Source organism: Orycteropus afer, unplaced genomic scaffold (assembly GCF_000298275.1).
Source record: "Orycteropus afer afer isolate SDZICR_OR568_19922 unplaced genomic scaffold, OryAfe1.0 scaffold00028, whole genome shotgun sequence".
Lineage (NCBI taxonomy): Eukaryota > Metazoa > Chordata > Mammalia > Tubulidentata > Orycteropodidae > Orycteropus > Orycteropus afer.
This window is the reverse complement of record NW_006921615.1, coordinates 11,194,110-11,209,497: the sequence shown is the minus strand read 5'-3', so window position 1 is coordinate 11,209,497 and position 15,388 is coordinate 11,194,110.

Below are 15,388 nucleotides of genomic sequence, written 5' to 3'. Positions count from 1 at the left end.
CAGAACGAAACACTGCCCGATCCCGCGCCAGCCCCACAATCCCTGCTATACTTGAGCCCATCATTGCAGCCACCGTATCAATCCATCTCCTTGAAGGCCTCCCCCTCTTTCTTATAGGATCATATTATCTACAAATAAGGATGATTTTACTACTTTTGTTCCCCACTTTGAATGCCTTGTACTTCTGTTTCTTTCTCGACTCCTCTGGGTTGGATTTCCAATATAATATGAATAGAAGTGATGATAATGAGCATCTTTGTCTTGTTTTGTTCATAAGAGAAATGTTTTCAGACTCCACTGAAAATAATGTGTACTTTTGTGTATATGACCTTATTTATGTGGAGGAATTTCCTTTGTATTCCTATTTTCATGATCATTTTTATCAAGAATAAGAGTTGCATTTTATAAAATGCCTTTTCTGCATCTATTAATATGATCATTTTCTTTTCCTTTGTTTTATTTATGTAGTGGATTATGTTGATTGTTTTTATAATGTTGACCCATCCTTACATAACTAGTATGAATCTTAATTTGCCATTATGTATTATTTTTTTTCATATGCTATTGGATCCTATTGGCTAGGATTTTGTTGTGAATTTTTGCCTCAATGTTCATGAGGCATATTTGTCTATAATTTTATTTTTTAGTGGTGAATTTGCCTGCTTTTGTTATCAGGATTATGCTTGCTTCATAGAATGAGTTCAAGAGTATTCATTCATTTTCTCAGGCACTTAAGATGAACATTTACCTGATGTAGATACACTCCTTGGAGAGAACAATCATGAGAGAAAGAAGGGCTGTTATGCACAGGGAGACAACTCAGCAGGCAGGAGTGCATGGAGGGATGGACACAGGGAAGAGGTAACTATCATGAGGAAGTGGGAGGGGAGCTGTTGCATTGAGGTAAATTGTAGTCAATGTCATGAGACAAAGTGTATGTGAACTGCTGTACGGAAAGTGAATTTGCTCTGTAAACTTTAATCCAAATCACAAATAAAACAATGCAGAATAAAATCATGTTACAGATACACACACACAAAAAAAGAGTATTCAGTCATTTTCTTTGTTCTAAAATAGTTTGAGCAGTATTGCTGTTAGCTCTTCTCTTTATGGTTGATAGAATTTTCCAGCGAAGTAATCTAGGCCAGGACTATTTTATTTTTTTTGTAATGACCTGTTTAATTTCTTTTGTGAGGGGTCTGTTGAAATTTTCTACCTCATTTTGTAGAATTTTGGGTAGGTACTGTGTTTTTAGAGGTTTGTCCATGTGTTCTAGGTTTTCAAATTTGTTGCAGTACAGTTCTTCATGTTGTTGTTATGTGCCGTCCAACTCATAGCTACCCCTCCTTGAGTTTCCGAGGCGGTATCACTATGGAAATAGATTGCCCAACCTTCCTTCTAAGGAGTGGCTGGTGGGTTTGAACTGCCAGCCTTCTGGTTAGCAGTCAAGTGCCTTAGGCACTATGCTACCAGAGCTCCTGTTCTTCATAGTATTCTCTTATTAGCATTTTTTTTTTAACTTGGTTCTGTTATGATGTTGCCTATTCTATTTTTTATCCATGTGATTTGCATCTTCTCCTTTTTTTCCTTTGTTAAATTTTCTAGTAGTATGTCAATTTTATTAATCCTTTTCAAAAACCAACTTTCAGTCTTGTTGATTCTTTGTATGTTTTTCTACTTTCTGTTTCATTATTTCTGCTCTAATCTGTATTACTTTGTGGTTTAACATATGGTATATTCTGGAAAATGTTCCATGTGCAATAGAAAAGAATATACATTGTACTGTTTTTTGGGTGGAATGCTTTGTTTACATATATCAGGACACCTTGGTTTATACTGTTAATTAGATCTTCCGTATTTTTTCTTTTTTCAGTCTCTCTCTAGTTCTATCCTTCAAGGAAAGTCTTTTGTAAAAGTCTCCTGCTAGTATAGTGGAGTTTTCCATTTTTCTTTTTAATTCTGTTAAAGTTTGATTTATGTGTTTTGGAGCTCTGCATTGGATGCATTGATTTTTATTAAGTTTATGTCTTCTTGTTGGATTGAGCTTTTAATCATTATCTAAGGTCCTTCCCCATCTGTTTTGCTTTTTTTTAGTATTAAAGTCTATTTTATCAAATATTAATATTACCACTACTGCACTTTTTTTGTTTCCACTTGCTTGATATGTTCTTCCATCATTAGATTTTTGTCTTATTTTTATCTTTGTGTCTAAGGTGTACCTATTGTAGACAGAATATTGATGTGTCATATTTTCTTACTCATTTTGCTACTCTTTCATTTGGTGCATTTAATCCTTTTACATCCATTGTAATTATTGGTAAGTATAAATTTACAGTTGTCATCTGCCATTTTGTTTTTGTGATATTGTTTCTTTTTCCGTATATTTTTCTGTGCTGAGTTCATTGTTTGCAGCTTTTCTTATCATTTCTTTCATAGCTGTTGTTTGAGTGTTTACTGAATCTTTTAGATTTTCTTTTATATTTTGGTGAGGAGTGTTATTAATGTTCTTTGAGGTTACTCAGTAATTTACTGCTATCTTTCCAAGTTTATAACAGTCCATTCTGTATCTTGATATCATCTTGACTTCTCTCCAACAGGAAGTTCTGTAACTACACCATTTATTCCTTCTTTTTGCTTTGTAGTTGTCATTGTTTACAAATTGACACTCTGGTTCATTATTTTTGTTCTTGTAGGTTTATTTTTATTTATTTATTTATTTTTAATACTTCTGTATATGGGTTGGGAGCTCTGGTAGCATGGTGCCTAAGGCATTTGACTGCAAACCAGAAGTCTGGCAGTTCAAACCCACCAGCCAGTCCTTGGAAGGAAGGTTGGGCAATCTACTTCTGTAGTGATACCACCTCGGAAACCCAAGGAGGTGTTGCTATGAGTCAAGTCTGACTCGATGGCACATAAAACAACAAATACATGGATTGATTTTCAGGTGATGTGGTCAAGTGTCTTAATCTCAGAATGTTGTCTGTTGTTATTGTTTCTCTGTCCAAAGCTCTCCCTCGAGTATTTCTTGTTAAGTTGGTCTTGTTTTCACAAATTTCCTTAATTTCTCTTTATCTGGAAATGTCTTCATTTTACCATTGTATTTGAGTGACTTTTTTGCTGGATATATAATTCTTGGTTGGTACTTTTTTTCTTTCATGTTTTTGTCTATGCTGTCCCATTGTTTGCTTGCCTGCATGGTTTCTGCTGAAAAATCAGTTTTGACTCATTAGTTCTTCTGTGTAGGTAACTCTTCATTTTTCACCAAGCTGCTTTCAGAGTTTTTTCTTTGTCTTTGTCTTTGAAAAGTTTATTTATGGTATGTTTTGTGGATATCTTTTGTGATCTAGCCTATCTGATGTTCACTGAGCTTATTGAATGCATATCTTCTCATCTTTCACAGTATTAGGGAAATTTTCTTCAAACAAATACTCAGTGATTTTCTAGATTTTTTTTTTTTTTTAATCTCTTCCTGTTCTGGAATTCTGACCTCATATACATTATTACTCTTAATAGTGTTCTTCATTTTCCTTTTCATTCTTTTTTTCTGATTGTTCCTCTAACATATTAGCATTAAGAGATTTGTCTTCTGTTTTGCTAATTATTTGTTTATTACTTCAATTCTACTCCTTTGCCCTTATAATGCATTATCTTTTTTAAAAAAATTTAGTATTACTCTCCATGATTTCTATTCATTTTTTGCATGGTTTCTAATTTCCCATTTATTTTGTCAATTTATTCTTGTGTTATTTTCCTGAATTTTGTCTGGGTTTTCATGGATTTAGATTTCCTTTTTCTTGTCTTTTATTTATTTTATTTTTTTACCCCTTGATTTCTTTCCTAATCTCTTGAGAGATTCTAAATATAATTCTTTTGAATTTCTTTTCAGGTAGTTTCAGTACCGTTGCTTCCTCTGGATGATGTGGTGACTGTGTAATTTGATTACATGCTTTAGCTACCTTGTCCCATTTGCATGTGTGTGAGTGTGTGTGAATACAAGTTGTATATTGTCTCTGAGACATTGTGGAGTTATTGTATTTATTTGCTGGTTGTATGTTGGTTTGCTTCACTCTTATTTTTTGTTTTGTTTTCTTTTAATATATTCAGGCATTTGGGTAGGAGTGCTACTCTGGTCACTAGTTTGGTACCACTGAAGAGCTCACTATCTATCTTGGTTGGATGTAATAGCAGGTGTAAGTGTGGGCATGAATCTGATCATGGGTCATGTAGAGAAGCAAAGTGTAAGCTTGGTGGGTGTTGTATATCATCTGGCATCAATTCAGTAGTACTGGATCAGTGTTGGCACTTACAAAGCAGGTAGTGCAGCAGGAGTGATGGATAAGAATGGGTAGTGTCACTGGCTGATGGGGAAAAAAGAACAAGGTGGTTGAGAAAGTAAAAAAAAAGAAAACAGGTAGAGAATAGAAAAGAAATAAGAAGAAAGATAAAATCAAATAAGAAAAAGAATACTAATTAAGAAAAAAAAGCAGCACAGCATCAGTGCAAGCACTAACTATCAAATACAGCTGTAATGGGAATGTAGTGCATGTTCCATGGGGGTATGCATTGCTGACCACAGATGCATTGCTGATGACCATAGAGGAGGCAGGGGCATGGCACCCACTCCTCAAGAAAGTGCACTGATGACTACAAGGTTGGTGGAGGCAGGTGCTACAGACCACTGAGACGGCAGGGATGCTGCACCCACTGAATGGGAGTGTGCACCACCAATTGTGGAAGCCATGGTCATGCAGCATGAAATCCACAAAGGTGCGCCCAACAGATATATGAAGCAACAAGTGCAATGCACTCAGCCAGAGTATGTCGCAGGCCATCAAGGGAGTGAAGCGATGGGTGACAAAGCTGCATGAGGGAGAGTAGGCCAGGTAGAACAGCAGGTAGGGAAGGGGCAGTGGTGGGGAGCTTGATTGGCCACTGAGTGGATGAGAGGAGGGCCAAACCTCTGGTCACTGGAAGGTTGTACAGGGTAAGCAGGGAGATAACATCTCTCTGAGTGCTGGTCACCATTATGGGTGCTGGTTCAGAACTTAGCAAATAGGGCTAGTTATCTGGTTTCTGCCCTAATCAGAACACTATTTGGCATAATTCAAAATACCACACTGTACTGGAACATTGGCAATACACCACTCTGTATGTCTCCTAATTAGCAATTTTTGTTCAATTTCTTCTTCTAATCAGTATTTGATCTACTTTATCCTTTGCTTTGAAGCTCAGTGTCTGGGATTGTTGTCTATATCAGTTTCACTTTGGCATCTCAAGTCTACATTGTGGAGGATCTGGGTAGGATATCTGCTTAGTCTACTATCGTGGATCCCTGTCATCTGATTTCTTGAATGGGCATTAATTGTGGATACAAGTAAGATGAAATCCTTAACAACTTCAATCTTTTCTACTTTTACCAAGATGTTGCTTATTGGTCCAGTTGTGAGGATTTTTGTTTTCCTTATGTTTAGGTGTAATCCATACTGAAGGTTGCAGTCTTTAAGATTCTTTAGTAAGTGCTTCAAGTCCTCTTCACTTGCAGCAAGCAAATTTGTCTCATTTGCCTGTCATAGGTTGTTAATAAGCCTTCCACCAATCCTCATGCTGTGTTTTTCTTCATGTAGTCCAGGATGATTTGCTCAGCATACAAACTGATTAAGTATGGTAAAAGGATATGATCCTGACACACACCATTCCTGATAGAAAACCACACAATATCCTTTTGTTCAGTTTGAGTAACTGCCTCTTGATCTATGTACAGCTCTGGTGGTGTAGTAGGCAAGGCATTTGGCTGCTAGCCAGAAGGTCAATGACTCAAACCCACCAGATGCTTTGCAGGAGGAAGATGAAGTAATCTGCTTCCATATAGATATATAGCCTTGGCAACCCAGTGGGGGTTGCTGTGAGTCAGAACCAACTTGATGGCAATGGATTTGGTGTCTTTTGGTTTGGTCTATGTACAGTGGTACATGAGCACAATTAAGTACTGTGGAATTCTCCTTCTTCACAATGTTAACCATAATTTGTTATGATCTATACACTTGAATGTTTTTACATAGTCAATAAATCATCAACAATGATATCCCTCATTGTTTCTCCTCTTTTGAATCTGGATTAAATTTATAGAAGTTCCCTGTTGATGTACTGCTGTAATCATTTTTTAATTATCTCCAGCAAAACTTTACTTGCATGTGATATTAACAGTATTGTTCAGAATTTTCTGCATTCTGTTGGATCACCTTTCTTTGGAATCAGCACAAATTTTGATCTCTTCCAGTTTGTTGGCCACGTAGCTGTCTTCCAAATTTCTTAGCATAAACAGTGAACACATCCAGTATTGTATCTGTTGGTTGAAAAACTCAATTTTTATTCCATCAATTCTTGAAGCTTTTTTTTTTTTTTTTTTTTGGGCCAACGCCTTCCGTGCAGCTTAGACTTCTTCATACAGTACCATCTGTTTTTGATCGTATTCTCCCTCCTAAGATAGTTGAATGTCAACCAATTTTTTTTTGGTGGAGTGACTCTGTTTTCTTTCCATCTTCTTTTGATGGTCCCTTCACCGTTCAGTATTTTTCCCTTAGAATCTTTCAGTATTGCAAACTGAGTCTTGAATTTTTTTTCTTCTGTCCTTTCAGCTTGAGAAATGTCAAGTGTATTTTTTTTTTTTTTTTAGTTTTCTAATTCCAGGTCTTTACATATTTCATTATAATATTTTACTTTATCTTCTCAAGCAGCCCTTTGAAATCTTCTATTCAGCTCTTTTACTTCATAATTTCTTCCATTTGCTTTAGCTACTTTATGTTCAGGAGCAGAAGAAGTTTCAGAGTCTCTTCTGACTTCCATTTTGGTCTTTACTTTCTTTCCTATCTTTTCAGTGACTTTTTGCTATACCTATCCACACCCCATCCCTACTCACTACACTGAGAAACTCCCCAGATTTGCTCCCAATACTTAAAATTATTTAATTAAAATTGTCAAGTCACCAAACATACGCTGAATGGCTATTTCAATAAAGTGAAAAAAGGACAGTAACATTCTGAAAATCTCAATTTGTATACAGGTAATATGCATGTGGCAACATATTCAAAATGGTGAAGCCCAGAGATACTGTAATCTTCTACCATATGCTGTTCTTGTAAAAATAAAAACAAATGGAATGAATAGATCCATCATAACTCCAGGCATGGACTCTTTATAATGAACTTGTTCAACTTGAAGCTCAGGTCACAGCCAGCATTAGTATTCCATGATTATATACTTTTTTTTCCCCACAAAACAAATCACAATTTACAAATCTGTACTACTTCCTTCAGAAACAGACTTTAGCATTCTTGGTGTCTCATAGTCTCAGTACAGATTCTCAAAAGAGACGCTGACTCACATCTACCAGTTCATACCTTTTGATTTGCACAGCATGCAGACAAGACCATGCCCAACATGGAATCCTCTGATAACCTATTCTCTCTCATATGTAGTTTTATGGCACTGTTTCTGTGACCAGTATCCAAATTTTCCTCTTTGTGGAGATAAAGGCATGCACCTCTGGGTACACAACTCCAAGTCCTTTCCTTGTCTCTTGGGCTTTGAAAAGAGAATTAGATGTTCATCAGGAGTCCTGCTTGAGAGGTGATAAGGTAAATGACTGGCATGTTTTGTAGTGTTTCTTCTGGGAAGCAGAGCCACCTCCCTTCTATCCCATCAAGCTAGTCACCTTTCATTCCTGTAGCCTGTTTAATGCTTATGGTAGTGCCTAAGGCATTTGACTGCTAACCAGAAGGCTGGTGGTTCAAACCCACCAGCCACTCCTTGGAAGGAAGATTGGGCAACGTACTTCGTTAAAGTAACCACCTCAGAAACCCAAGGAGGGGTTGCTATGAGTCAGAAAAGACTCGACAGCAGTGAGGTTTGTTTTTTTTTTGTTGTTGTTGTTGTTAAGGAAAACATATTTACAGTATCTTCAAGCCCACCTAGTGACAGCAAGGAATGTAATCCCATGTGATGGTAATGAGCTTAACATCTAATACTGGGTGGTTGGTCTGAATCTAGAGCTGTCAGTTACTAGTTTAGGCAGGTTTGTTCACTTTTTTTGTGCTTAAATTTCCTAAAGTGAAAATAATAATAATAATAGGAACTCTGTTAAAGTTGTGATAAGGATTAAGTGGGCTAAAATATGAATGTGTTTGGAATAGTACCAGGTACATGGCAATATAAATTTTTTTTATTACTACTATATTGTATAGCAACATTTTACTGAAGCTAGCCATGATGACCCTTAGAAAAGAGGATAGCTAGATTTTATATTGCTTACATGAACACATCATCAGGAAGGAATAATCTCTAGAAAAGGACTCCACTTTTGGTAAAGTAGAGGGTCACTGAAAACAAGAAAAAGACTCATGAGATGCATTGACATGGTAGTTGCAACAATGGCTTAAAATATATCAAAGATACATGAGGATAGCACAGGATCAGGCAGTTGTTCATTTTTTTATACATAAAGTCAACATTGTTGTTGTTGTTGTTATTTGCCATCGAGTCGGCCCCGACTCATAGTGACCCCTCCTTGGGTTTCTGAGGCAGTATCACTACGGAAGTAGGAATGCCCAACCTTCCTTCCGAGGAGTGGCTGGTGGGTTTGAACCATCAGCCTTCTGGTTGCAGTCAAGTGCCTTAGGCACTATGCTACCAGAGCTCCTAAAGTCAACATTAGTCAGAGACAACTGAAGGACAAATAACAACAAAGGAATTTTTAGGGGTAGAAGTGACTTTTAAATTAATACTTTATAAAAATAACTGTAATGAGTAAATAATGCTTTCCATTTGTATCACAACCCTGTGAGATTAGTAAGAATGATAATTTTCCTACTATAATATGATAAAAAAAAAAACTTGATATTGCTGTCAGCCATGAAATTAGATAAAAATTAGCACAATTATGCCAGTTTTCAATAGTTTCTACAATTAATCAAGTCCACGTTAAGAAGCTTATCTTTTTAAGAATTTTGTAGTGAAGAATACCTACTGCAAGCAAACATTTGTTTAAAATTAATGTAATATAATAGGCATTTACTATAGCTATGGTAGTGTAGTAGAGAGAGTGGAAGTAGTAAAGACCTTTGCCTTTTGAAATCAGAGAAGACTTCACAGAGATGATATTTTTGGCTGGTCTTTGAAGAAAAAGATGTATTTCACTAGAAGAAAGGAGTAATGACATTCTTGGAAGACATTTTTGGTGACTCCTACTCATTTTCTCTCATAGTCAGCCTATCCTGATAATTTAATAACCAATTACTGTTAACTCTGAGCATCTCAAAACTAGAATGTGTCAAAAGCATTCTCAGTACCTGCTCTTCAGATGATGTATTTTACTGGGCTAATATGCTGCAAAAGACCTCTTTAAAGTTCTGGAGAGCAAAGATGTCCCTTTGAAGATTAAAGTGCACCTAACCCAAGCCATGGTATTATCAATCACCTCAGATGCATGTAAGAGCTGAACAGTGAACAAAGAAGATCAAAGAAGAGTTGATGCTTTTGAGTAGTGGTGCTGGTGAAGAATACTGAAAGAACCATGGACTGCAGAAGAACTAATAAATCTGTCCTGGGAGAAGTGCAGCTGGAATGCTCCATGGAAGTGAGAATGCCCAGACTTCATGTCACCTACTTTGGTCATGTTGTGAGAAGGATCCATTACTTAGAGAAGGATATCATGTTTGGTAAAGTGGAAGGTCAATGAAAAAGGGGAAGGCGGTCAACAAGATGGATTGACACAGTGGCTGCAACAATGGGTTCAAGTATAAGTATTGTAAGGCTGGGGCAGGACCAGGAAGTATTTTATTCTGTTGTACAAAGGGTCGCTATGAGCCAGAGCCAACTCGACGGCACCTAACAACACAACACCGCCATGGTATTCATCAATGCACTAAGGTTGTGGTCCTGGACCACTCCCTTTTATTCCTGTAGCCCGTTTAATGCTTATGGTATTGCCTAAGGCATTTGATTGCTAACCAGAAGGTTGGTGGTTCAAACCCACCAGCCACTCCTTGGAAGGAAGTTTGGGCAATGTACTTCACTAGAGATACCACCTCAAAAACCCAAGGAGGAGGGGTTGCTATGAGTCGGAACAGACTCAACAGCAGTGAGTTTGATTTTTTTTTTTTTTTTTAAAATGGAAAACATACTTACACTAACTTCAAGCCCACCTAGTGACAGCAAGGGATGTAATCCCATGTGAAACAATGTGTATAATAATGATAAGAAATTAGATCTGCAAAGATTTTGAGATCCAAAAAGCATTTCCTTTTCAAGAATTAGTCTTCTTCCATTAGTTGCCTTCCTATTATTAAAGAGGTTGCTTTTTACCTCTGTATTCAGGCTGAAATGTTTGAATTCACATAATGAACCCAGAGAATAAAGTCAGCAATCAATTATGTAGCCTGTTAAAAAGAAGGGCTTACACTGGAGACATCTACCCCATCAAAGTCTCTGATACTTTGTTCAACTATTGCTCTCCAAACAAGTGACTGAAAGACTGTTTTGGAACTATTTTAAAAGCATCAAGAAAATTACTTCTCTTTTGAATCTTTGTTTTTCCCTGAGATATCAGTATACAATGAAGTTTAAGGTTAGGTTTCGTTAAGATAGAATTCGATCCACTATTTAATTCCTTTTGTTGGTATGACACTAACTCAATAAGGAAGACTCTTTCCTTTATCTTTTTCTCATGATTTGATACAATGCCTTAAAGCAGTGTTGTCCATTTCCGTAGCCACTAGCCACATGTGGCTAATGAGCCCTTGAAATGTGACTGGGCCAAAATGAGCCACATTATAAACGTAAAATACACACGGGATTTTGAAGACTTAAGGAAAAAATGACTAGGAAGTATATTGCTTTTTTTTTTTTTTCATGTTGATTACATGTTAAAATGACTTTCATTTATATTGATAAAATAAAATACATTATTCAAATGAAATTTGCCTTTTTTTTTTTTTTTTTAATACAGCTATTAGTAAAGTTAACATTTCCTACATGGCTCACATTATATTTATATTGGAAATGGTACCGCAGAGAGCATGGAAATGCAGCATGAACTCTGCTCTTTACAAGTGTTCTTACCAGATGATGATTTAGAAACTTTAAGTTAGTTTACACAAATAGGAACTTTAACATGTATCTAAATATCCTGTCAGCATTTCTAACTAATCTGTAAATGTGCTCAGAAATCTTAGTTTATTTAATCTAAATTATTGTCATCTCATAAAGACATCTAAAACATGAATTCCCTTAATTAAGTTACTAATTTTAGTAGACATTTTGGACTTTCTAACTTAACTTGCATGCTTAACAGACCTCACCTTCAATGCTTAAATGTGGAAGCCTACAGAATTTTTAAATCTCACTTATTCGATTCTTCCATGTAGCTTGTTGTTAGTTGCAGTCAAGGCAGTTCCAACTCACATTGACCTATGTATCCAGATATGAACAAATAATGCTATTTTAGCGAAATGAGACATAGATTAACCCTGCTGAGGTATATTTCTGTAAATACATATATATTTTGGAGTTTTTTCCTGATAAAAAAAAAATATATATATATATATTTACAGCCACTGCAATTTTGTTTCTCCTTCTTTCTGTCTCAAATGCACATGTACTGACTGAAATTTCAGTCTCACTCTTGTGTCTATAAGGAAAAGACCAAGAAAATTATATCAAACCTGTCTCTCTTTCTCTCTCTTAGTTATGCCACTGAATCCATGTCACTAGTAACCGGCCTTCATATTCTTCATAATATGTGAAAGTAATACTATAAGTATGTTCCCTTTTATTTGCAGCAGAACATATTGTCAGATGATACACTGAAGAAATTATTCCCTGAGTATACTTGGAACCTTGGTGTCATCCTTGATTGCCTCTTCTTCATCAGTAACTTAAATCCATCACTAAGCCCTGCAACTTAATCTACTTTTTCTGCTCCATGTACTGCTACCTTTTTAATCTCACTCTTGACACCACAGTTCACTCCCTCATTAAGTAATTCTTGAGTAAAATTAGGAGCTCTGGTGGCATAGTGCCTAAGGTATTTGACTGCTAACCAGAAGGCTGGAAGTTCAAACCCACCAGCCACTCATCAGAAGGAAGACTGGGAAATCTAGTTCTGTATTGATACTCCCTCAGAAACCCAAGGAGGGGTCACTAGGAGTCAGGACTGAATTGATGGCAATGAGTTAAGGTAAAATTAGAGGTAACACTTTCCTCTTCAAATGTTTTTAAATTATTCTCAATTTCTAACAAAATAAAGATTAAATCGCTAAACAAGATAAATAATGTCTTCCAAAATTTGCTTATACTATGCCTTTTTGATTTATCTGTCTCATTTGACATACATAAAACATTTTATTCCATTCACATAGTATTGCTTGAGAGACTCTCTAAATATTTATACTGTTTTTCCAAATCATTGATTGTGCCTTTCCTTCTGCCTGGAGTACTCTACTTGCTCTTTGGCATTATTTCATACTTGTCTTTTAAAAGCCAAAGGATATGATCCCTCTCTAGACAAAAGTTATCCCATAGCTCATTGGTCATGAACATATTTTATTAAATCAAAGATAAATGTGACAAGAACTGTGCTGTTGTTATTAGGTGCTGTTGAGTTGGTGCTGACTCACAGCAACCTATGTACAATAGAATGAAACACTGCCCAGTTTTGCACCATCCTCACAGTCCTTGGTATACCAGAGCCCATCGTTGCAGCCAGTGTATCAATCCACTGAAAAAGGGGAGTGTCTTCCCCTTTTTCTTTAACCCTCTATTTTTCCAAGCATGATATCCTTCTCTAGGAAATGGTCCTGCCTGACAACAAGACCAAAGTAGGTGAGACAAAGTCTGGATATTCTTGCTTCCAAGGAGCATTCTGGCTGCACTTCTGTCAGGACAGATCTGTTAGTTCTTCTGGCAGTCCATGGTACTTTTAATACTCTTTGCCAATACTACAACTCAAAAACATCAACTTTTCTTGGGTGTTCCTTATTCATTGTCCTGCTTTCACATGTCCATGAGGCAGTAGAAAATATCAAGGCTAGGGTTAGGCTCATTTAGTCCTCAAGGAGGTATCTCTGCTCTTCAGCACTTGAAAGAGGTCTTTTGCAGCAGATTTGTCCACTGCAATACATCGTTTGATCTCTAGACTGCTGCTTCCATGGGTTTTGATTGTGGGTCCAAGTCAGTTGAAATCTTTGACAACTTCAATCCTTTCTCCATTCATCGTGATGCTGCTTACTTATCCAGTTGTGATGATTTTTGTTTTCTTTATGTTGAGATGTAATCCATATTGTAGACTATAGTCTTTAATCTTCATCAGTAAATGCTTCAAGTCATTTTCGCTTTCAGCAAGAAAGGTTGTGTCCTCTGCATACTGCAGGTTGTTAATGACTCTTTCTCCAATCCTGATGCCGATTTCTTCTTAATGTAGTCCAGTGTTCTGGATTCTTGGCTCAGTGTATCCATTTAATAAGTGTGGTGAAAGGATATAACCCTGACACACACTCATTCTGATTTTAAACCATAAAGTTTCCTCTTGTTCTGTTTGAATGACAGCTTCCTGGTTTGTGTATAAGTTTCTCATGAGCACAAAGAAGTGTTCTGGAATTCTCATCCTTTTCAATGTTATCCATTATTTGTTTTGATTCACACAGTCAAAACTTTTGCATAGTCAATAAAACATAAATAAACATCTTTTTGGTTTTCAGCTAAGATCCATCTGCCATCAGCATTGATATCCCTCATTCCACATCCTCTTCTGAATCCAGCTTGAATTTCTGGAAGTTCCCTGTAAATATAGTGTTGCAAACATTTTTGAATTATTTTCACCAAGATTTTACTTCCATATGATATTAATGATACTGATTGACAATTTCCACATTCTGGTGCATCATCTTTCTTAGGGATGGGTACAAATATGGATCTTTTCCAATTAGTTGGCCAGGTAGCTGTCTTCCATATTTCTTGGTATAGATGCTAAGTGCCTCCAGCATGGCATCTGTTTGAAACACCTCAGTGGGTATTCTCTCAACTTCTGAAGCCTCATTTTTCACCATTTCCTTCAGTGTAGCTTTGACTTCTTCCTTTATTACTGTTGTTCTTGATCATATGATACTTCCTGAAATAGATAAACATGTATGAATTCTTTTTTGTACAGTGACTCTGTTTATTCATCCATCTTCTTTTGGTGTTTCCTGCACCATTCAATATTTTGCCAGTAGAATCTTTCAATATTGCAACTTGAGACTTGAATTTTTTCTTTGGTTCTTTCAGCCTGAGAAATGCCAAGCATGTTCTTCCTTTCAGTTTTCTAACTCCAGGACTTTGTACATTTCATTTTAATAACTGACTTTGTCTCCTCAAACTGCTCTTTGAAATTTGTTCAGCTCTTTTTATCTTTTCAATTCTTTCATTTGCTTTAGCTACTCTTCATTCAAGAGCAAGTTTCAGAGTCTCTTCTGACAACCATTTTGGTATTTTCTTCCTTTCCTATCTATTTAATGACCTTTTGCTCTCTTCATGTATGGTGTTTTAATGTCATCACACAATTCATCTGGTCTTTGGTCATTGGTGTTCAGTGTGTCAAATCTGTTCTTTAGATGGTCTCTAAATTCAGGTAGGATATAATCAAGATCATGTTTTTCCACTCACATACTTGTTTTCAACTTGAACTTGGAAACGAGCAGTTGATCATCTATTCCACAATCAGCTCCTGGCCCTGATTTGGCTGAAGATATTGAGCTTCTCCATTGCCTCTTTCCATAGATGTAGTCAATCTGGTTCCTGTGTATTCCATCTGGCGTAGTCTGTGTGTATAGGCACTGCTTGTTGTTGTTATTATGTGCCATCGAGTCAGACATGACTCATAGCAACCCCTCCTTGGGTTTCCAAGACAGTATCACTACAGAAGTAGTTTGCCCCATCTTCCTTCCAAGGAGTAAGCTGGTGGGTTTGAACCACCTGTCTTCTGGTTAGCAGCCAAATGCCTTAGGCACTATGCTACCAGAGCTCCCAGCCACTGCTTAGGTTATCAAAAAAGCTCTTTGCAAAAAATAGATTTGTTTGTTCTTGCAAAATTCTATCATGCAATCTCCAGTATCATTTCTATCACCAAAGCCATATTTTATAACTACCAATGATTCTTCTTTGTTTCCAACTTTCACATTCCAATCACCAGTAATCATCAATACATCATAATTGCAAATTTTGTCAATTTCAGACTGCAGCAGTTAATTAAAAAAAAAAAAAAAACTTCAATTTCCTTGCCTTTGGCTTTAGTGGTTGGTACATAAATTTGAATAATAGTAGTATTAACTGGTCTTCCCTGTAGGCGTATGGATATTGT